General features: G+C 38.2%; 1 long non-coding RNA gene across 9 annotated transcripts; it reads left to right on the top strand.

The window, feature by feature from the left end:
* The first annotated feature begins 2,404 nt into the window (after positions 1-2,404).
* On the top strand, positions 2,405-11,479 carry LOC110868775. Of its 9 annotated transcripts, none has more exons than XR_004862459.1 (5): positions 2,406-2,750; positions 4,327-4,411; positions 5,068-5,871; positions 6,831-7,843; positions 10,224-11,132. It is a non-coding gene; the product is annotated as an uncharacterized LOC110868775 (long non-coding RNA). The 9 variants fall into 9 exon arrangements; XR_004862458.1 differs by having other exon boundaries at positions 2,408-2,750; positions 4,327-5,711; positions 5,779-5,871; XR_004862454.1 differs by having other exon boundaries at positions 2,412-2,750; positions 4,327-5,871; positions 6,831-6,925; positions 7,629-7,843.
* Positions 11,480-24,407: the final 12,928 nt, after the last annotated feature.

Raw genomic sequence — 24,407 nt, 5'->3', positions numbered from 1 at the left:
TGTTTGTTCCATGCATATCAGCATATCATCATCATCATATCAGCATATGAACAGCATAAATACTAATATATTTAACATGCCTACAGCTTGAATACGGGCATTTAAAACCTGATAATTTATTTACTTGTATAGATGAATGAATTAAACGACTGAGTCTTGAGTTTATACGATTATAGGTTTGTCCGGAGTAGAGTTGATTTCTTTAATATGAATAAATATACAGGTTAGAAGGGTTTATCGATGAGACCCATTAACTTGCCACGTCGTTGCCTACGTATGTCATTACAATTTTATAAACATAGGAATTGACTTGATGACAATTTTCTTTTGGAATTTTATATCCTAATGTTTTTTATTGGAGTAAAGTGCTATTTTAGTCCTTGAGTTTTGTCTCAAATTACCATTTTAGTTTAAATAGTTTTTTTTTCCTCTAGGTCCTTGAGTTTTCCATTTTGTTGCCATTTTAATCACATCATCTAACTTTGTTAAAAAATGTCAGTTGTCTCAAGGGTATGTTGATCAGATTACATATATGTTTTGTTTTGTTGTCATTTTGATCCAAAACTAATTTTATATATAAATAAATAAAATAAAAAAAATAAATGTCATAAAAATATATTAAAAAATTACGTTATATTTTAAATATATATATGAAAAACACACACACATATAAATACATATCATTTCTTTTTAAGAAAAAACTAATCAAAACCAAATTCTATCTCTCTCTCTCTCTCTTCTCTCGCATCTCTCTCAGACACCACCACCGCCCCACCATTCCCGACCACCATGCACCGCCACGACCACCACCGTGCACCACCACAACCACCGCCATTCACCACTACAACCACAGCCACTCACCACCATAACCCCACCCCTTTCACTCTCTTCACATGAAACCCTAAAATCGACCTTTAAATCTGCTAGTGGAGACCCTAAAATCGACCTTTAAATCTGCTAGTGGAAACCCTAAAATCGACCTTTAAATCTGCTAGTGAAACCCTACAGTCGCCGCACACGGCGTCGACGGAGACGTGGTTTATCAGCAGGTTCACAGAGAGGGAAAGAGAGGTAGACGCGAAAGAGCGAGATCGGAGAAAGAAAAAGGATCTGCAGCGGCGGCGGCGGCTGAGCTTTCTGGCGACGGCACCGCCATGTACGGCGGCAGTGGCGGTGTTTTATGTTTCCCGACGGGTTCTCCGGTAAATCACTTTCCAACTGTGTCATTTCTCTTAGCATTGATGTCGATGATGATGTGATTTTGTGAAGATGGTGACCGATTATGAAGATGGAGGTGGTTCCATGACGGGTGGCGGAAGTGGGCGGTAACCGGTGGTAGTTTGATGGGGCTGTAAAGAGAGAGAAAGAGAGAGACGGGTGGTGGCAAGTGATGGAGTGGGTGGTGGCATGTGATGGTGGTGGCGGTGATGGGTGTCGGCGGTGGTAGATGTTGACGGTGGTGGGTTGGTGTAGAGAGAGAGAGAAAGGGGGAAGAATGGAGACACAGTAAATGTGTTTGTATATATATTGTTATATGTTTTTTTATAACATTAAATTGTTTTCTTTTATTTTTTAATATAAAATAAGTATTGGATCAAAATGGTAAGTTGTATAGTTTAAAACAAAAATGCCAAAGATACCCCTGACTAGCTGGGGCTTTTAGACGGAGTTAGTCAATATGATCAAAACGACAACAAAATGGAAAAGTCAGGAACCCAGAGGCGAAAAAAAACTATTTTGACTAAAATAGCAAATTTGGACAAACCTCAAAGACTAAAATAACAATTTACTCTTTTTTATTAACATCGTTTTCAAATATATTTTTTATATAACGGTGGTGATAACTTTTATTAGACAAAATGGGGAAGGTTCCAGCAAGTTGGATGCACAACATATACATCAAAGAGTTGACAAAATAATAAGTTACATAGATCGTAAACTAAATATATCAAAACTATATATAGATCAATACCGAAAATGGTGATGAAAAGTCAAAACATCGTGAAGGCAAATGAGTTTTTGATACTCTCACATTTGTTTTTTTGCATTTTGGAGATAACTAATGTCAATTTGTGGGGTTTTCTTCTTTTTTTTTTTTTTTTTTTTTTGTTACTTCAATGGAAAACTTTGGTATTCGTTTCTCATTTTGATGATTGTCACTCGTATTTTTTTTTTCTTATTACTCTAAAACTTTTAAATTAAGAATAAAAATTGAAAAAACGAAGAATAAAGTTAATATAAACACAATAAAGGCAAAAAAAAAACTAATTAACAACACTCAAAAAACCAAAAGAAAAATGTAAAAAAGAAAAAAAAACTAATTAAAAAAGGGATCATATGAAATTAAGGAAATTTTGAAGTTTTAGTAAAAATAAGAGTAAATGTAACGCCCCAAAATTCGAATTACTTAGTTGCCAGTATGTTAACGCGTTTAAAAGAAGGAAATGTAATAACTAGGTTATTAAACCTAGTTAAATGCCTAGCAAAACAAGAAAGGAAATGAAATTGGGTCAATTATGATTAAGTGACAAACATGAGGGGTTAGTTTTGAATGAGTGAAAAGATAAAATATAAAAAATAAAATTAAAAACCCCACACCCACACCTGGGCGTATGTGGGTGTTCGACCAGAGAAGAGAAAGAAGGGGGAAACCCCTTCTCAAACCCTAATCGACCAACTTGGATGGATTTTGGCTGAAATCGAACTTGCATGAACAAGATTCTTGATTGTTCAACTCTGTAAAACACATGGTAAGTGGTAATTTTGGATTTGATGTTTTTTGTATGAATTAGGTTATGATCAATTCATGAAATTTTATGAAATCGAGCACGAATATATGTTAGAATTATCATATGGACTATGAATTTATCAAGATTTTAGTGTTAATTGAGGTTTGAAGATGAAACCCACTTGGGCTAACTAAAGTGGCGACATGGGTATAACACCTATGTCGAATTCTTGTTCAAAAATTGATGTAGCATGTTGTATGCGATGAATGTTTGTTTGATAGTTTGAGTATGGTGTGATTTTAGGTCGATTTCAATAGTATTTGAATTTTTAAAGGCAAGAATAGGAAGATGAACATAAGATACTTGTACAATATATTCTATTAATGTGAAACCCATCAAGTGTTTGATAAAATGCCTACATGAAACTTGAATTGATTCAAGTTTGTGTTAAAAAGTTAGTAAATTCGTCACTTTTGACAGCCCTAGATAGTCATCTTGTAAAGGCCGTATCTCATTCGTTATTAGGAGTTAGACAACGAGCCATATGTCGTTGAAAAGCTTGTTTCGCATATTACATTTCATATTTGGTCACAAGAGGCTGGTTATGAGATTTAGTGGGTCAAAACAGCATGAAAAGTTAGTAAATTCGTCACTTTTGACAGCCCTAGATAGTCATCTTGTAAAGGCCGTATCTCATTCGTTATTAGGAGTTAGACAACGAGCCTTATATCGTTGAAAAGCTTGTTTCGCATATTACATTTCATATTTGGTCACAAGAGGCTGGTTATGAGATTTAGTGGGTCAAAACAGCATGAAAAGTTAGTAAATTCGTCACTTTTGACAGCCCTAGATAGTCATCTTGTAAAGGCCGTATCTCATTCGTTATTAGGAGTTAGACAACGAGCCTTATATCGTTGAAAAGCTTGTTTCGCATATTACAATTCTTATTTGAAAGTCGAAGTCAGATTATGTGATTAAAAAGGGGGAAAGTGACCCCGAACAGCTGCTGCGTGAAAAATGCAGCAATGAAAATAATGTGTTTTATGGACTTAAAACATATGATTTTCTACTCACCAATTTACTAAACACTAAATATTGCTTCGGGTGAATGTTTACAGTTGTTAAGGTGTGTTTAAAGCGTTACTATGTGTAAAATTGATCTTGTGAACATCGGATATAAAATCAAGTAATCATGTAGTTGTATGTACCACATAGCATGAATATGAAATGTGTATGACGATACTACAAGTAGTCTATCATATCAAGATAATTGTGTGTGTGTTCATAAGTTGGGAATAAGTAGGCATAACCGTTGACTTTCTAAAAAGTCAACGAATATGCGAGTGGCATGATTAGACTTATGAATATGCTTATGGGATTTTAAAGAATCATGTATATGTGTTAGAACAATTATGTGTACGTACGTATGATAATAAATTTGAGTGAGTGAATGTTGAATATTATGGTTGTCGGTTCATGTCATATGCATGATAAGCTTGACTAATGAAAGTCTATGTAGCTAAGAGCTAGGAATGGATGTGATATGAACGAACATGCATGCTAACTATGATATGGACGTAATGACTTGAAATGATAGGAATCCCAATGGACATGGACTCAAGAATAGAAGGCTAACGGATCAAGGGTAAATAAAGAAGCTATGCACAACTCGGACGCACGATGTAAGTGATTCCAATTCACTTCTTAGTATGTACGTAGTATTTATTATTTATGTGTAGAAAAATATGCAAGAATCATGTAATGAATGAGAAGTATTGAGGTAAGTACTATTTTAGTATAACAAAGGAGTTGTTTATAATGAAAGTAAACTTGTAGGATTAGACGGGTCAAATAATGTATAAAGGGGTTTATAAGCCGTTTGCTTATAAATCAGATTTTGATGCGACCCGAAGTGATAAACAGATCCGCAATTAAATTACGGGCGCGTAGGAAAAAGAATCGGGTAAAACGGATCAAAAATGAGAGAGTTATGTCCGTTTCGGTAAGAATTAATGGCTGGGAAAAGTGCAGAGCTGACACGGCCGGGTGGTGAGCTGACACGGCCGGGTGAAGGTTCTGTGAAAAATATATGGTTAGTTGACACGGCCGGGTGGTTAACCCGACCCGGCCGGGTGAAGGGGCTGAAAATAAAAAAAAATATATATATATATATATGTAAGTAGGAAGTGGTTGCTATGAATGCACGTAAAAATTAGGAATGTATACGTTTGTGAATGCGAAATATTATAAATGTATGAAGAAATGGTATGGAATGGTTTCATTATGTTCGAGCATTAATGATTGCTAATGGTGTTTTTGAGATTGAAATGCATTGCAGGTATATGAACACCGGGTTCTTGAAGTATCGAAGTCGAACTCTGAATAAGAAAATACGAAAGGATAGTTAAATAAATCAAAGTTTCATTGTTAAATGTTATTCACTATTAGATTATATGAGAATCATGTTGTATAACGTTGTCAATGACTAATGGTTAAGTTGTATGTGATGTTCACAGGTATTGCACGTATCTCTACCACTACTATCGAAGATAAGCATACATTGATCGAGCCCAAAATTAAAGATTGTACGGGAAGAACGGCCACATAGTCTGATTTATGTATTGTCTTGAAGCGTTACCTTAATGTGGTTATTGTTAACCCCTTTTTTGTAAATGTTTACCATTTGTATTTGAGCTTTTAAATAAGTAATGGGTCTAAATAAGAAAGAAAATTTTTGGGCTCATATTTTCCGTTGCGTCATGTTTAAGTTCTTACAGGGAATTGTTCATTATACGAACGGGTCATGCCCGAATTTTGTAAATAATAATACTTATTTGGAATAAGAATTATGGGCGTTACAAGTTGGTATCAGAGCCCTGGTTTGAGGGAAATCAAGTATGAGGAGGTAAATACTTGAACTCAAACCTACGTGCTCTTGTAACCAGGAACCTGTACAATCCAGGACTCGATCAAGATCTAAAGGTAAAAGCGAATGTAAGTATGTATTTATGCATGTGAATAAAGAAACTAACGGTTTTGTATGTGCAAGGTAAGCATAAGTGTTTGAAGAGGATGGTCCGTGGATGCAGAATAAGATGAATACTAAGGCAGGCAAAGATGCAAATAGGCAAATTAACCCCAGGTACACGCCATTAATATGTATGGGTACCGATGTTAAAAGAAAAAGGAAGAGATCTCCTTGGGAGGGTAATTATTAAACGAAAGACAATGACGTGGTCTTGGGGAAGTTTTAGAAATATGTACGAAACTGAAACCCACTTCTTGGACATAAGGCGATGATTACACGAAGGCACGAAACTAGTATGTGGATTGCGCACTTGGCCAGTACGCAAGAAGCATATGACGTTCGTGAGACCGTGGTAATTATCGCAGGTATGTCTGGTAGAACTGGGTAGCAGGTGGGCGTGCAGGTGAAATGGGTAATAAGACTTTCGGGAAATTGAGGATACTACGTAAGAGTAAAAAGTATAAGTGATAAGAATGAAGAATGTTGAATCCGTAAGAAAGTACGGATCAACAAGATATGAATGCAAAGTTTGAATCCGCGAGACGGATTCAAAGAATGAAAGATATGAATGATATGTTAGAATCCGCGAGACGGATTCAAAGAATGAAAGATATGAATGATATGTTAGAATCCGCAAGACAGATTCAAAGAATGAAAGATATGAATGATATGTTAGAATCCGCGAGACGGATTCGAAACATGAAAGGGATGAAAGATATGAATGATATGTTAGAAACCGCGAGACGGATTCGAAACATAGAAGGGAACGAATGATGGGATGAAAAAGTTCGAAATTGTAAATAGGCACGAATCAGATAAGTAAGAATGGATGACAATAGTGAAGGGCTCAAAATTTTTAATAATTATAGATAGAACGAGTAAATATTCCTTGTGAAGCGGATACTATTATTGCTATGTTTTGAACTTATATATATGTAAATATATGAATATAATTACGCTCAAGTATTGTATGAAAGGATGGCTGAAAGGATAAATGAGTTACGCGGGTCAAATGGTGAGTACCATTTGAACCAGGTATTAATGTTTGAAATGGTTAAGTTATTTAATTGTAGGTGAGCATGATATACGGAAATGTAATGTCACAAACTGGAAGGAAATAGTCAAGCAAAATATGGATAACAAGTCAATGGATTTCGACTTGTGTCAGGTATGTATAAAAGGTATGCATTTAATAGGAGTTTATGACTCGACTAGAGATGGATGCGTCAGGATAGAATAATCGATAGGCATATGTAAGATTGTATTTACAAAGTAGACTCCCGAAGGTCAAACGAAATATAATGATAAGTAATAAAGCAAGTAATAAAATGCGGGTAAAAAGGTGATTGTAGTTTGACTCTTGAGAAGACGAATGAAGATGAATTGTTAATAATAAAAGAAGTAATAGAGAATGGATAGATTAGTTCGGTCCATTAAGTAGGTATGAAACATCGAAAACGGTTGATGTGGCAAGAAGTTGTAGCCGTAAGAAATAAACATTGGATAAATTACAAGCGTGAAATATGTTGATACTTGACTCTAGAGAGTCAAAGTGAATGACGGGTTACGACCCGGGCGAAAGACCTAAGCTTTAATGGAAAGGACAAGTGTACGTGAGGAGCACTAAAGCATAAAGTGATGAAATTAAATATATGCTTGAATTGACAAGAAGTACAAACATGTACTTCGTTATGTGTATTCATAAAAGAGAAAGAAGTGGCAGGTTGACTTTGAAAAGTCAAACTGCAGAAGTTGATAAATAAGTTAAAAAAAATTGCGGAATAACAGTTATGTATTGAACCATCGTGAATGGGTCAAACAACTAAAATGATATGTTAAGAAATGGTCATGTATAGACCTGTTTTGTACAGGTGGAACGCATCAATGTTCTACGAAGGAGTTGAGAAAGTATTAATATATAAATAAGGAACCAGGATGTGATAATCCTAGTAAGGTCAGTGAGAGAATGTTCATAAGCGAAAGCTCGTCACACGGATGAATGAGGTCAATCCGAAACATGGTATGGATGGTGACGAAGAGGACCGGCTCGTTTCTGCATGTCCAAGTACTGCGTCAAGGAAGTAAGGTTAGCAAATTATTTAATATATGAATATAAAATTTTACGCTATGATTGAACTTCTGTATGAATTATTGATAGCACAAAATGTGACATGAAAAGGAAGGTTTGACTCTTATAGGTCGACCAAGGAATGAATTTCAACTCGACTTAATGTCATCGAGTTGTATGAATGCTAGTGCCTAATAAGTAAACCATGAAACGAGTTTAACCAGCAAGTAGTAACCGTAAGACACGGATGATAGCCGTAAATTGCGGCAGGTTTAAAATGAAAGCTCGCCTTAGACGCTAAAACCCATATGTGAATAGAACTTGAACCTACAAATATGTTAAAATATGTTATTTGTACGAAGGGACGAAACTCGTTTATAAGTAAGTCTATTGTTAGATGATTATGTGCATGAATGAGTACGATGTGTTGAATGCGTACGAGTGAACGAGATTGTATGCGGAAATGAATGAAATAATGATGACTATGGGATGTGTGACTAGTGTAAATTCTCACAACATGCTTATGTAAGTCTTCCAATGTAACTCGAATGAATGAACAAACGAGAATAAAACTAGACGGGTTATGGCAGAAAAGAAAGAGGTTTCGGGGACGAAACCTTCTTGAAGGGGGGTAGATTTGTAACCCCCAAAATTCGAATTACTTAGTTGCCAGTATGTTAACGCGTTTAAAAGAAGGAAATGTAATAACTAGGTTATTAAACCTAGTTAAATGCCTAGCAAAACAAGAAAGGAAATGAAATTGGGTCAATTATGATTAAGTGACAAACATGAGGGGTTAGTTTTGAATGAGTGAAAAGATAAAATATAAAAAATAAAATTAAAAACCCCACACCCACACCTGGGCGTATGTGGGTGTTCGACCAGAGAAGAGAAAGAAGGGGGAAACCCCTTCTCAAACCCTAATCGACCAAATTGGATGGATTTTGGCTGAAATCGAACTTGCATGAACAAGATTCTTGATTGTTCAACTCTGTAAAACACATGGTAAGTGGTAATTTTGGATTTGATGATTTTTGTATGAATTAGGTTATGATCAATTCATGAAATTTTATGAAATCGAGCACGAATATATGTTAGAATTATCATATGGACTATGAATTTATCAAGATTTTAGTGTTAATTGAGGTTTGAAGATGAAACCCACTTGGGCTAACTAAAGTGGCGACATGGGTATAACACCTATGTCGAATTCTTGTTCAAAAATTGATGTAGCATGTTGTATGCGATGAATGTTTGTTTGATAGTTTGAGTATGGTGTGATTTTAGGTCGATTTCAATAGTATTTGAATTTTTAAAGGCAAGAATAGGAAGATGAACATAAGATACTTGTACAATATATTCTATTAATGTGAAACCCATCAAGTGTTTGATAAAATGCCTACATGAAACTTGAATTGATTCAAGTTTGTGTTAAAAAGTTAGTAAATTCGTCACTTTTGACAGCCCTAGATAGTCATCTTGTAAAGGCCGTATCTCATTCGTTATTAGGAGTTAGACAACGAGCCATATGTCGTTGAAAAGCTTGTTTCGCATATTACATTTCATATTTGGTCACAAGAGGCTGGTTATGAGATTTAGTGGGTCAAAACAGCATAAAAAGTTAGTAAATTCGTCACTTTTGACAGCCCTAGATAGTCATCTTGTAAAGGCCGTATCTCATTCGTTATTAGGAGTTAGACAACGAGCCTTATATCGTTGAAAAGCTTGTTTCGCATATTACAATTCTTATTTGAAAGTCGAAGTCAGATTATGTGATTAAAAAGGGGGAAGTGACCCCGAACAGCTGCTGCGTGAAAAATGCAGCAATGAAAATAATGTGTTTTATGGACTTAAAACATATGATTTTCTACTCACCAATTTACTAAACACGAAATATTGCTTCGGCTGAATGTTTACAGTTGTTAAGGTGTGTTTAAAGCGTTACTATGTGTAAAATTGATCTTGTGAACATCGGATATAAAATCAAGTAATCATGTAGTTGTATGTACCACATAACATGAATATGAAATGTGTATGACGATACTACAAGTAGTCTATCATATCAAGATAATTGTGTGTGTGTTCATAAGTTGGGAATAAGTAGGCATAACCGTTGACTTTCTAAAAAGTCAACGAATATGCGAGTGGCATGATTAGACTTATGAATATGCTTATGGGATTTTAAAGAATCATGTATATGTGTTAGAACAATTATGTGTACGTACGTACGATAATAAATTTGAGTGAGTGAATGTTGAATATTATGGTTGTCGGTTCATGTCATATGCATGATAAGCTTGACTAATGAAAGTCTATGTAGCTAAGAGCTAGGAATGGATGTGATATGAACGAACATGCATGCTAACTATGATATGGACGTAATGACTTGAAATGATAGGAATCCCAATGGACATGGACTCAAGAATAGAAGGCTAACGGATCAAGGGTAAATAAAGAAGCTATGCACAACTCGGACGCACGATGTAAGTGATTCCAATTCACTTCTTAGTATGTACGTAGTATTTATTATTTATGTGTAGAAAAATATGCAAGAATCATGTAATGAATGAGAAGTATTGAGGTAAGTATTATTTTAGTATAACAAAGGAGTTGTTTATAATGAAAGTAAACTTGTAGGATTAGACGGGTCAAATAATGTATAAAGGGGTTTATAAGCCGTTTGCTTATAAATCAGATTTTGATGCGACCCGAAGTGATAAACAGATCCGCAATTAAATTACGGGCGCGTAGGAAAAAGAATCGGGTAAAACGGATCAAAAATGAGAGAGTTATGTCCGTTTCGGTAAGAATTAATGGCTGGGAAAAGTGCAGAGCTGACACGGCCGGGTGGTGAGCTGACACGGCCGGGTGAAGGTTCTGTGAAAAATATATGGTTAGTTGACACGGCCGGGTGGTTAACCCGACCCGGCCGGGTGGAGGGGCTGAAAATAAAAAATATATATATATATATATATGTAAGTAGGAAGTGGTTGCTATGAATGCACGTAAAAATTAGGAATGTATACGTTTGTGAATGCGAAATATTATAAATGTATGAAGAAATGGTATGGAATGGTTTCATTATGTTCGAGCATTAATGATTGCTAATGGTGTTTTTGAGATTGAAATGCATTGCAGGTATATGAACACCGGGTTCTTGAAGTATCGAAGTCGAACTGTGAATAAGAAAATACGAAAGGATAGTTAAATAAATCAAAGTTTCATTGTTAAATGTTATTCACTATTAGATTATATGAGAATCATGTTGTATAACGTTGTCAATGACTAATGGTTAAGTTGTATGTGATGTTCACAGGTATTGCACGTATCTCTACCACTACTATCGAAGATAAGCATGCATTGATCGAGCCCAAAATTAAAGATTGTACGGGAAGAACGGCCACATAGTCTGATTTATGTATTGTCTTGAAGCGTTACCTTAATGTGGTTATTATTAATCCCTTTTTTGTAAATGTTTATCATTTGTATTTGAGCTTTTAAATAAGTAATGGGTCTAAATAAGAAAGAAAATTTTTGGGCTCATATTTTCCGTTGCGTCATGTTTAAGTTCTTACAGGGAATTGTTCATTATACGAACGGGTCATGCCCGAATTTTGTAAATAATAATACTTATTTGGAATAAGAATTATGGGCGTTACAGTAAAATAGTTATTTTATAATTTATATTTTAGCATATAAATCAAAATGGGTAGAATTGTAAATTTTTTTCATTAAAGAAAAGGATATACGCAATTTTGACTTGGGTTAGGTAATTATGCAACTAAGGAGATTTGCAAAGGGAATGCATAGTTTCAACAATCTATAATGTTCATAAATTCTAAAGAAGGAAAAATGGTGACTAAATGCAACATGTATTCAAAATGATAACTGTGTAATATATTTATAACTTAAAGCAGCCACAAAATTCCGACTAAATCAAAGAAACTTTTATTTAAAATTAACTTTAGCTAAGGAGACCTATAAATCAACTTCATCACATCCCCTAGGCCATACTCAAATCACCCTAGGTAAACACGACACTGATTCTTTTTATGTAAGTAGTATAACAGTAGATAAACAAAACCATGTGCGGATCTATTCTTTGGTCAGAGGTTGTCTAGAATACCCTTCAACTTTCTTTAACGCATCTTAAGACGTCACACCCACTTAACTGAGATAATTAACCTTCTCTTTGTGAGCTTTATCCGAATCTGTTCTCGCTAGAGGTGGTGAAAACTTGTGTGGTGAAGGATCGGGTGCATGGAGAGTGGCTATGGAAGCATGATCCGGAGCCGGGTATTGAGTCGTCGGAGCTATGCTCTCTTTCCTTGGCGTTATCCTCTGTTTCTTTAGGTGGTACGGTTGATGGTTGGAAGTGGTTAGAGGACCAATCGGGGTCGTTCTCAGTGGGTTCGTTTAAGAAAGTTTTGTTGGGATCGGTGGTGGGCAATGGCAGATTTATTTTGGATTGGTGTAAATCGACCCTAGGCAAGTGTAATTTATTTGTGTGGAGAGCTGAAATGGATAACAGTGACGGAACTAGCCCAAAAGGTTAGGGGTATCCTAATTTTTATTTTAGGATGGTATCCTTTATATAACGTGACGAGGTATGAACCGGAACGGCTAACCCGACCCGGTCATTACCTATTATTTTATTATAAATATATAATTACACATGTTTATTCTAGAATCTTCTATTCTGCATGGATAAACCAAGTAACCGAATCCCCAATCTTTTGGGAAGATCATGCAAATCCCTAACTTATCGGAGCCCATCCTAAGTTAGAGAAAACCCTAATGGTAAACTATAAATAGAGGTAAATATCAAAGGTATGGATCTTCTGCTCTCGTTTACTCTCTCTCTCTCTCTCTACACATATTTTCTTACTCCCAAACCGAGACTTATTCTCATGCCGGAGGGTGGTTACAGGAATAACCCCATCCATGTAACGAGTCCTAACGGTGTTCTGTTTTGCAGTTAGTGGTCTGGATCACCAAGAGTTGAAGTCCTAGTCGGAGCCTACCGTTTATAAAAGTATCTAAACTTGTTTCTCATTGATAGAAGATTTACATTTATACAAAAGTAGTGCTAAAGACTAGGAACTAAAGATTGCTAAAGACTATGAATTAAATGGTGCTAAAGACTAGGAATTAAAGGGTACTAAAGACTAGGAATTGAAGAGTGCTAAAGACTAGGAACTAATTACATAGTAAGTTACAACAATTAATTAATTTTGAAATTCAATTTTCTTTGGTGGGAAATTCTGTTTTGACCGAGGTGATTCTAATATGCCCCCGCAAGATGGACGATCGTGAGAGGAGACCAATCTTGGTAGTGAGAAGCTGGAACCGTTGTCGTAGTAAGGGCTTAGTTAAAGCATCCGCAAGTTGATCGTCTCCAGACATGTGAGTGACGCGGATAGTGCCGTCTTGAACCTTTTCACGAACGAAATGAAAATCTAAGGCAAGATGCTTCATACGTGAGTGGAAAACCGGATTTGCTGAATAGTGTGTTGCACTTAGAGTGTCACAATAAATGGTAGGGGTAACCGTGGATTTGAAGCCGAGTTCAACCATCAAGGAGATGAGCCATTGCACTTAGGTTGTTGTGGAAGCTACAGCTCGAAATTCAGCTTCGGTTGATGAACGGGCCAGTGTCGGTTGGCGTTTAGAACTCCATGAGATTGGGTTTTGACCCAGGTAAACAATATAGCCGGTTGTGCTTCGGTAAGATGGTCGATCACCGGCCCAATCCGCATCAGTGAAGGCGTGGAGTTGTAGAGGCGAGTGACGTCTGAAAAATATTCCATGATTTAGAGTGCCATGTAAATAACGGAACAATCTCTTCAAAGCTTCCCAATGTGTAGTTGATGTGCGTGAGTGTGTATATGTTTTTAGATATATATTTAAGCCCTTTTTACACTTTTAGCCAAGTTTTAAATTTATAAAACATGATATTTACTAACACTAAACACACATATGGGCAAGTGCACCCATCGTGGATGTAGTATAGTGTTGGTAAGATACCGAGGTCGTCCAAGGACACAAGAGCTTTTAATACCGGTTTATCCTCAACGTCTAATCAAATCAAAAAGTTAGAAAAATGATTTTAAACTAAGAAAAATAAAAACTAACTAAATGCTGAAAAATAAAAATAAAATAAAAACAGATAGACAAGATGAATCACTTGGATCCGACACGTGTATTAGTATAACCTTTGATTATTTTCGCACTTTTGCACTTGTTTAAGAGATTATCTTAGTTATTGTAGTAGGCCCCTCTTTTGAAGGCAACGTTACCCTCAACCCAGTAGTTTGAGTCAGCAAGGATACAATCCTAAAGGGTCGGATTATTGAAAGATAATGAATTAAGTTATTAATGCAAATTGTGGTAGGCCCCGCTTCTGGCGGTGACGTTACCCTCGGCTAAGTAGTCTGAGTCAGCAGGGATACAGTCCTAAATAGCCGGGTTATAGTATTAATAGTAGTTAACTTATGAGGGGGTCAAAGAGTTTGGATCCCCGCCATCCAATACCTATGGGCATTGAAGGAGATCCTACTAAATTTGACCCAGGTCCCAAGCAGGACCTCTAAACGCTGAACAAGGGCAAGACCCTTACCAAACCGTTCCCTTAACCCCCGACCAGGTAGCCAACATACCTCCATATAGACCGTGGAGATATGAATGGTGAAAATCTTTTATTTTATATAGACAGTAAAATAACGCCAAGACACCACGGACAAACGATAAGGAAAGATCACCTTCAACATAAGTAACTAGTTATTAAAGTCATTAATACAAAACCAAATAAAAAGTGCAAAAGATTAAAAATAAAAAGTATTATACTAAACACTTGTCTTCACCAAGTGATGTAAGAGACTTAGGCAAACATGGCCTTGATTGTCAAGAACTCTTACGATCAATCTTGGATCCCGAGACGACTCACACACTCTACGATGGACAATGGATGATGGTGGTGGATGATGGTGTTATGGTGGTGGTGGGTGGTGGATGAGGTGTGAGAGAGGTGGTGTGCCAAGGGATGAGAGAGAATGAAGCCAAGCTCCTCTATTTATAGGCTGAACAGAAGGCTGGACACGGCTCCGTGTCCGCTGGACACGGCCCCGTGCCCGCATGACACTCTCTCTCCTCATTAATTGTAATTGCGAATTACAATTAATGCGCCTGCTGTACTTTCACCACGCCCCCGTGCTCGCTGGACACGGCCCCGTGGTGGGCAATGGAAGCTTCTACTGGTTTGTCTTTTCTGCTGCTTCCTGGGCACGCCCCCGTGTTCGCTGGACACGGGGCGTGTTCAGACTCTGTTTCTTCCTTTTTGCTTTGGGAGGTGCCGTTGAGGGTCCGGGCAGTCTACTTTTGTTCCTTTTCTTGTATTTATGGTAGAATTAGTGGTCTTTTTGCTTCTTTTGTGATTTTGAGCTCATTTCATCCTGAAAATACAAAAGGAAGACAAAAACACTCTTTTTCCAACATTAGTACTTAAAAAGGGTTAGTTTTATGCCTTAATTTATGTGTTTTATATGTTGCATTTTACACACATCAAATACCCCCACACTTGAACTTTTGCTTGTCCTCGAGCAAAACTCTTTAAATGTGGCTTACACTCCCAAATGGAATCGGTAGAAGAGAAGTTTTTATTTTTTTATTTTTTTTAGCTTGTCCTAGAGTGTCGGGAATCCAAGGTTTTTATAGGTTTTATTTTTATTTATTTACAATCCTATTCGTTATGATTTATTTTTGAACTTTTCATAAGATGAATTACTTATTTGGGCATAGCATGCCTTATTAAAATTCCATTTATATACAAGTTCACATACCTCACGGGAGATCACTCAACACTCGGCCGAAGGTGTATGTTTTAGTGAATCACTCGAGAGCGGCACGGAACTTATGTCTTCCATAGGCTTGCCAAGCAATCAATCCTCCTCCTTTTTAACTTTTTACCTTTGTAAATATCAAGAGGACTTTTTGGGTGAAGGCTTGGGTTTAAAGGTGGGTGGTTGGTTAGTGGTTAGTAAAAAGGGCGAAAATCGTAACAAGCGTCGGTTTTCGTGAAGTACCTTTTTTTTTAGTGACTTTTTATTTTGAAGTATTTCTCCAAACAAGCTTTTATAGCTTTTGTTTGTTTTTGACTTCATCATATATATATATATATATATATATATATATATATATATATTTTTAATCGTCACATAAAAAGGTGAGTTTACAAAAAAGCGAACTTGTTACTAAAAAAAAAATAAATAAAAAGGTTTTTGGTGGGTAAAAAGGGTTTTGGGGTAATGAAATGAAAGGTTTAGGCTCAAAGGGGCTATCTAGGGGGATTTTGGGTAGGTAAAAAAAATGAAAAATAATGGTTTTGAAAGAAAAATGGTTAGTCCTAATGCCTCCATCATTTACTTACTTGGGTTTAAGTTGGTAAGGACCGGGAATGTATCGTCGTGGCAAGTTCTAGATTCGTAAGGACCGAGCGGCTATTCACACAAGAAACGAAAAATGAGCATTTGATCTAAATATGTGTATTTTTATGCTCAATAAAGGCTCAAAACTCACTTTTGTGGGAATGGGTTTTTAATGTGACCAAGCATATATAATCGACTTTTAAACTAGACTTGTTATGCCGTTTCATAATTTTCTTATGTTGGTTCCTTTTTTATCACGACGCTATCGGTTGTAAACTTGTAAAAATATAACCTTTTTAGAACTTGTTCTTCCCAACTTAAACTAAGACAAGTAAATAAAAAAAATGAAAAAGTTTTTGAAAAAATTTGGGGTGTTTAGCGGTTCCAATAGAGTTTTGTGTAAGGCTTGTGTTTAGGATTTTGCAAAATTTCAAGGTTTTAGCATCCCCCCCCACACTTAAATTACACATTGTCCTCAATGTGTCCAAAAATAATGTTTTTGGTTGATTAGAATGTATAAAAGTGGGTTTAAAAGCAAAGTTTTGTGTTACTGGCATCCTGGACACGGCCCCGTGTTCACCGGGCACGGCCCCGTGGTCAAGTGCCAGTAACAAAAATTACAGAATTGAAACAGAAGCCTGGACACGGGGGCGTGTCCGCTGAACACGGCCCGTGTCCAGTTACCTGAACTGGGTGATTTTCTGCAGGGGCTCAGCACGGGGCCGTGTTGGTTGGGCACGGCCCGTGTTGAGCCTTCTGTGATGGAGATTTTTGTCGGGTTGCTCTGTTCTTCGTGCATGGTTCCATTTTTCTCGTTCCCTTTTTCATCCATTACCACCATGAGTGTGTTTTATTCTCAAAACAACCATCAATCATAAAAACCATCATAACATTGCAAATCATAGAGAGACATTACATAAAGATAAAAATTACATAGATATTAAACTTATGGAGTTCTAGCCCTATGTTTTATTTTAATTTAGCAAAATTTCCAAGAAGATACTAGTCTTGGTTAGATAAGGCTTTGTAGAACTCCTCCTTTCGGGTACGGTTCTCCTCATATGTCGGCAAGCCACTCCTCTACCTCCCTTGGAAGGAGAAAAGAGGGCTCGTTTGCATTGGTTTGAGGAGTTTCAACTTCCGCTGGAACCTCTTGTGGGTTTTCCATAGGAGGTTCTGCGGGAAAGTCTCCCCACCCGGTAGGGTTGTTAACACCGAGTGCCAAGTTCCAGTCTTGTTGTGGAAGGACTGGTTCCATAGGGGGTGCTACCAAAATGTTTAACCTTTGGTGCAAAAGGTTAATCTCTTGGAAGCTGCTTTCAAGTCCCATGGTAAGATCGTTAATACGGTCAATGAGGACCTCCTCTACTGACGTCATTTCATCGAGAGCTTCCCTTAGCGCTATCACGTAGTGCACAAGTGTAGCTTCAACGGAAGGCCTCCTTCCCCTTCGGCTGTTTGAGGAATGAACGGATGATGTTTCACTGTTTTCACTCGCCATTCTACGAAAAATAAACCAAAAGCAGTTTATATGACGAAATAGTTTCTGGACACGGCCCCCTGCTCATTGAGCACGGCCCCGTGTTCATCTTTCTGCAGAATTTTGGAGCAAGGAATCTTGGGTTTTTAAGTTATTTTCTGAGTTTATGCAAGCTTTTTGACAGTAAATAACTTTAAACAATGTTACATAACATGTTTTTACCAAGATTCTATGATCAAAACTCATTGTTTCCTACCACAAAGATTGAAAATTCAAACTTTTCATGGTAGTTCTTGAAGAAAGATGAAGAAGAAGGAAATGTCTAGAAGAGGAAAGGACAAGATGGGTTGTTGGAAACTTCTTTTAGACTTACCTAGGATTGTTTGAGAGAAGATTCCTTCAAATCTCTGTCCCCAAGTTGGTCCAAATGTGCAGGATTTTTGGCTGCATTTATAGAAAACGACAGCCTGCTGGACACGGCCCCGTGTCCGCTGAACACGGCCCCGTGTGCAGATGAAATTCTGACACAGTTTGTCCGTATTCTGACGTTCTGTTCAGAGGGGAATCTTTTAGTGGACACGGGGGCGTGTTGGCCGGGCACGGCCCCGTGTCGGAAAGCTGTCTTATGAAGTTTTGTCTTTACTAAGGAGCTAATCTATATCGGGTGGTTCTTGACTTGTTGGAACAACCCCAAAGTGCCTAAGATACCTTAATTGTCCTATACTAAGGCGAGAACGCAACAGGTTGTCGGTGAGGGTAATTCCTATTTTCATTCTAGGTGGACAAGTCCAACCCTTTCCCGGGCTCTCGTTAAAGAAGGTGTATGCCGAATCGCTCAGGTCTATGTATGCATCGAACGAAGTCGATGGGGAGTCCTTCACGGCACAATCGACACAGGGACGACTATCGTCCGCGTCTTTTCTAGGTAAGAAGGTATTTTCGGGAGCAACGAGGTTGTCGGAATGCGGTTCCAACATTTCCTCATGGTCATCATCTTGGGATGGATCTAAAAAATCCTTCCTAAGTTCTTTTGACCAATTAAGAAGTAGTTCTTCTAGTTGAAATAGCTCGTCAAGGAGCATTTCTCCTAGAATATCTGGCTGGGCGCATTCGAGGGAGAAATAGTGCTTATTTTTTCTTTCGCCCCTCTTAAGGTTACAAGGAATCGGTGGGTCTATATAGTGGGGCCTATAAGTGAGGAAAAAACATTTTAATTCCTCATGTTCGCCTCCACATATTCGACACCACAAACCATAAGAGTGCCGAAAGTAAAAAGAATTACTATCACTCGTGTTTGTGTCAGAAATTACCAATCGCCGGGATCTAACGGTTCTGTTTTCAGTAACTGAATCTTGGGCACGGGGGCGTGTTGAGTGGACACGGCCCCGTGTTCAGCCTACTGTCTGACTTAAAACAGGATTGCCAGTTCCAATGATTGAGCACGGGGCGTGTTCAGCGGGCACGGCCCCGTGTTGAGCTCTGCAGAAGCTAAAAATCTAAGAAAAAATCTTAAAAAATTAAAGAAAAATAAAAATATGATTAGGCCGTTGATTCCTAACTTTCTTAAAATCCTTGTGTCCCCGGCAACGGCGCCAAAAACTTGATGTGCGTGAGTGTGTATATGTTTTTAGATATATATTTAAGCCCTTTTTACACTTTTAGCCTAGTTTTAAATTTATAAAACACGATATTTACTAACACTAAACACACATATGGGCAAGTGCACCCATCGTGGACGTAGTATAGTGTTGGTAAGATACCGAGGTCGTCCAAGGACACAAGAGCTTTTAATACCGGTTTATCCTCAACGTCTAATCAAATCAAAAAGTTAGAAAAATGATTTTAAACTAAGAAAAATAAAAACTAACTAAATGCTGAAAAATAAAAATAAAATAAAAACAGATAGACAAGATGAATCACTTGGATCCGACACGTGTATTAGTATAACCTTTGATTATTTTCGCACTTTTGCACTTGTTTAAGAGATTATCTTAGTTATTGTAGTAGGCCCCTCTTTTGAAGGCGACGTTACCCTCAACCCAGTAGTTTGAGTCAGCAAGGATACAATCCTAAAGGGTCGGATTATTGAAAGATAATGAATTAAGTTATTAATGCAAATTGTGGTAGGCCCCGCTTCTGGCGGTGACGTTACCCTCGGCTAAGTAGTCTGAGTCAGTAGGGATACAGTCCTCAATAGCCGGGTTATAGTATTAATAGTAGTTAACTTATGAGGGGGTCAAAGAGTTTGGATCCCCGCCATCCAATACCTATGGGCATTGAAGGAGATCCTACTAAATTTGACCCAGGTCCCAAGCAGGACCTCTAAACGCTGAACAAGGGCAAGACCCTTACCAAACCGTTCCCTTAACCCCCGACCAGGTAGCCAACATACCTCCATATAGACCGTGGAGATATGAATGGTGAAAATCTTTTATTTTATATAGACAGTAAAATAACGCCAAGACACCACGGACAAACGATAAGGAAAGATCACCTTCAACATAAGTAACTAGTTATTAAAGTCATTAATACAAAACCAAATAAAAAGTGCAAAAGATTAAAAATAAAAAGTATTATACTAAACACTTGTCTTCACCAAGTGATGTAAGAGACTTAGGCAAACATGGCCTTGATTGTCAAGAACTCTTACGATCAATCTTGGATCCCGAGACGACTCACACACTCTACGATGGACAATGGATGATGGTGGTGGATGATGGTGTGATGGTGGTGGTGGGTGGTGGATGAGGTGTGAGAGAGGTGGTGTGCCAAGGGATGAGAGAGAATGAAGCCAAGCTCCTCTATTTATAGGCTGAACAGAAGGCTGGACACGGCCCCGTGTCCGCTGGACACGGCCCCGTGTCCGCTGGACACGGCCCCGTGCCCGCCTGACACTCTCTCTCCTCATTAATTGTAATTGCGAATTACAATTAATGCGCCTGCTGTACTTTCACCACGCCCCCGTGCTCGCTGGACACGGCCCCGTGGTGGGCAATGGAAGCTTCTACTGGTTTGTCTTTTCTGCTGCTTCCTGGGCACGCCCCCGTGTTCGCTGGACACGGGGCGTGTTCAGACTCTGTTTCTTCCTTTTTGCTTTGGGAGGTGCCGTTGAGGGTCCGGGCAGTCTACTTTTGTTCCTTTTCTTGTATTTATGGTAGAATTAGTGGTCTTTTTGCTTCTTTTGTGATTTTGAGCTCATTTCATCCTGAAAATACAAAAGGAAGACAAAAACACTCTTTTTCCAACATTAGTACTTAAAAAGGGTTAGTTTTATGCCTTAATTTATGTGTTTTATATGTTGCATTTTACACACATCAGTAGTAGTTGGCTAATGCATGAACTGTGAAAGCTTATTAACTGTAAAAGAGATATCAGGACGGGTTAAAGATAAATATTGTAATGCTCCAACAAAGGCACGGTTTTCGGTCGGGGATGGTAAGGGGTCACCATCCAATACATTGATAGTAGGGGAACTAGACATCGGTGTGGGCGAAGATTTGCAATTACTCATGTTGGCTTTTGTGAGAATGTCAAGGATGTATTTTGATTGAGATAGGAATAGATAATGGTTGTGAGGAATGACCTCGATACCAAGGAAGTAGGAGAGGTCGCCAAGATCTTTTAGAGAAAATCTAGTGGCAAGTGTTTGGATGAAAGAATTAATGAGAGATGGATTTGCGCCGGTGATGATTATATCATCAACGTAAACTAGAATGAAGATAGGAGAAGATGTGACTGTGTTGATGAAGAGAGAGGGATCGGAGATAGAGGGTTTAAAGTGAACCGACAGAAGATGGTGTTTGAGTTCGTTATACCAAGCACGGGAGGCTTGACGAAGACCATAGATAGCTTTGTTAAGTTTGCAAACATGTGTAGGGTAGGAAGGATCCACGAACCCGGGTGGTTGAGACATGTAAACCGATTCAGTTAAAGTGCCTTGTAGGAAGGCATTGTCGAGTTGGCGTAGAGGCCAATTGAAGGAAGTGGCAATGGCAAGAATGAGACGTAAGGTAGCGGGTTTAACCACGGGACTAAAGGTTTCAACATAGTCTAAGCCAGGACGTTGGTGAAAACCTTTAGCGACAAGTCTCGATTTAAGGCGATCAACCAAACCATCAGGTTTGAATTTAGTTCGGTAGACCCATTTACAGCCAACAAGGTTAGGAGCATTATCGGGAGGAACAAGTGTCCAAGTTTGGTTTCGTTTGAGGGCGTCAAACTCGGATTGCATGGCCTCTCGCCATAACGGTTGTTTGAGGGCTTGGGTAATACTAGTGGGCTCGGGGAGAGAGTGAGGTGTAGAGTGATATAAGACGTAGTCGGAGTTGTGGTATTTTGGGTTTGGTTTGCGAGAAGGTCTAGTTTGATATGAGGCAGTAGTAGTGGGTTCGGGTTGTTGAGAAGAAATATGGTCAGTGGGTAGTGAAGTAGAAGAGGTGGAGGAGTCGGATGAGATATTTGTGGGGGAGGGCAATGAAGGTGTAGGGTTGGCAGTATTGGAGGGTGGAGGTGGTAGGTGGAGGTGGAGGGTCGTTGGTAGGGGTTTGTGTAGGTGGGTTAAAAGGGGATGGTGTAGTGGCATCGACAGTTGGGGAAGGGGGGATGGCGATTGAGAAGTAGGGGAATAGGATGTTGAAAGAGGAATAGATAGGGTAGTGAGAGGTAACCATGTGTCAGGTGAGGGTGTGGAGGGGGTAGAGGTTTGAGAAAGAGATTCATAAAGAAAAATGTGATCAAGAAAATGAACATGACGAGATGTGTAGATTCGATTAGTGAGAGGGTCAAGAAGATGGAAAGCACTTTGAGAGGAGGAGTAGCCGATGAAGATACACGGTTTTGACCGAGACTCGAGTTTATGTTTCGAGTATGGGCGTAACCAAGGATAAGATAGGCAACCAAAACCATGAAGTTTTTCATAGTTTGGATGGATGCGAAAGAGACGAAAGTAAGGAGAATCATTGTTTAGGGTGGCGGTAGGTAGTCTATTTATGAGATAAGTAGCGGTAGTGAAGGCAAATGGCCAAAATTTTAGGGGCATCTTGGCATGAGAAAGTAGGGATAGACCGGTTTCGACAATGTGACGATGGCGCCGTTCAGCGTAGCCATTATGTTCAGGTGTGTGAGGAGGAGAGGTGAGATGAGAAATGCCACAAGAAAGTAGGTGAGAGGATAGTTTGATGTATTCTCCACCATTGTCTGAAAATGATTGCTTAATTTTGGTTTTGAAAAAATTCTCAACAAGTTTTTGAAATCGAATGAAAGTATTAGGAGAGTCCGATTTATGTTTTAATGGATAAATCCAAATGTATTTTGTGAAATGGTCAACAAAAATTATGTAATATTTGTAACCATCAAAAGATGTAATTGGAGATGACCAAACATCGGAAAATATTAATTCTAGAGGTGTATTAGAAGTTAAAGAAGATGAATAAAAGGGGAGTTTGTGACTTTTATTAATGCAACAAGAATTGCATGATTCATGCTTGCTAGAAATAAAGGGAACAAAGGAAGCTAAATGTTGTAAAACACGCAAATGTGGATGTCCTAGGCAGTGATGCCATGAAGACTTCTTGGTGGTTTGCAAGTGAAAAGCTTGAGGAGACTTGGTTGATGAGAACTCGTAGAGACCATGACTAGTGATTCCCCGAAGAATGGTTCGGCGAGTGGGAAAGTCTTTGATGACAAAATAAGAAGAGAAAAATAAGATTAGTATGTTGTTATCAAGGCATAAGCGAGAGATAGATATGATGTTACGGGAGATAGAAGGACCACAAAGAACATTTTTAAGAACAATAGGAACATTAGAAATAAAGAGTCATGGTGCCAATGTAAGTAATTTTAAGAGACGAATCATCACCGATGATAAGTTCCTCGGTACCATCGTATAGGCTATGCATAGAGAGTGCACTAAGATCATTGGTAATGTGATGAGAAGCACCACTATCCTTCAACCAAGATAAATCGGAGTCCACGGTGGGGTGTGTTGCCATCATGTGTGCTTGGGGTTTTGGTTGGTTATTGGATCGGTTGTAAGTTGGAGGTGTGATTGAGGGATGAGATTTCTTAAATAATGGGCATGAGGTTAATGAATGTCCTTTGGTAAAACACCATTGGCATTTACCAAGGAAGGGTCGTTGGCTAGGGGCGGAAGTGGGTGTGGGAAGTAGGCCAGGGGCGTTGGTAGAAGTGAGTTTTAGAGATGAAGGGAAGTTGATCATGGTGACCGATTATGTGGCCATGGAAGAGAGGGTGGTTGTGTTTAGGTTTTGCAAAACCTGGCTGATACCATATAAAAGTATCAAAACTTGTTGTTTCTCATTGATATAAGATTTACATTTATACAAAAGGAGTGCTAAAGACTATGAACTAAAGATTGCTAAAGACTAGGAATTAAAGGGTGCTAAAGACTAGGAATTAAAGAGTGCTAAAGACTATGAACTAATTACATAGTAAGTTACAACAATTAATTAATTTTGAAATTCAATTTTCTTTGGTGGGAAATTCTGTTTTGACCGAGGTGGTTCTAATACCGTTCAGGTCAGTGTTTCTTCATAACGGAAACGGAGTTGAGAGATATTTTTACACTATGGAAATGAAGTTAAGGGGTATTTTTACACTATGGAGACGGGGTTGAGGGGTAGCCCGTGCTACCCCTGTTAATACTCTAAGTCCGCCCCTG

Source organism: Helianthus annuus, chromosome 7 (genome assembly GCF_002127325.2).
Source record: "Helianthus annuus cultivar XRQ/B chromosome 7, HanXRQr2.0-SUNRISE, whole genome shotgun sequence".
Taxonomy (NCBI): Eukaryota; Viridiplantae; Streptophyta; class Magnoliopsida; order Asterales; family Asteraceae; genus Helianthus; species Helianthus annuus.
Note: the sequence above shows the minus strand (reverse complement) of the source record. Positions and strands in the feature narration are given on the sequence as shown.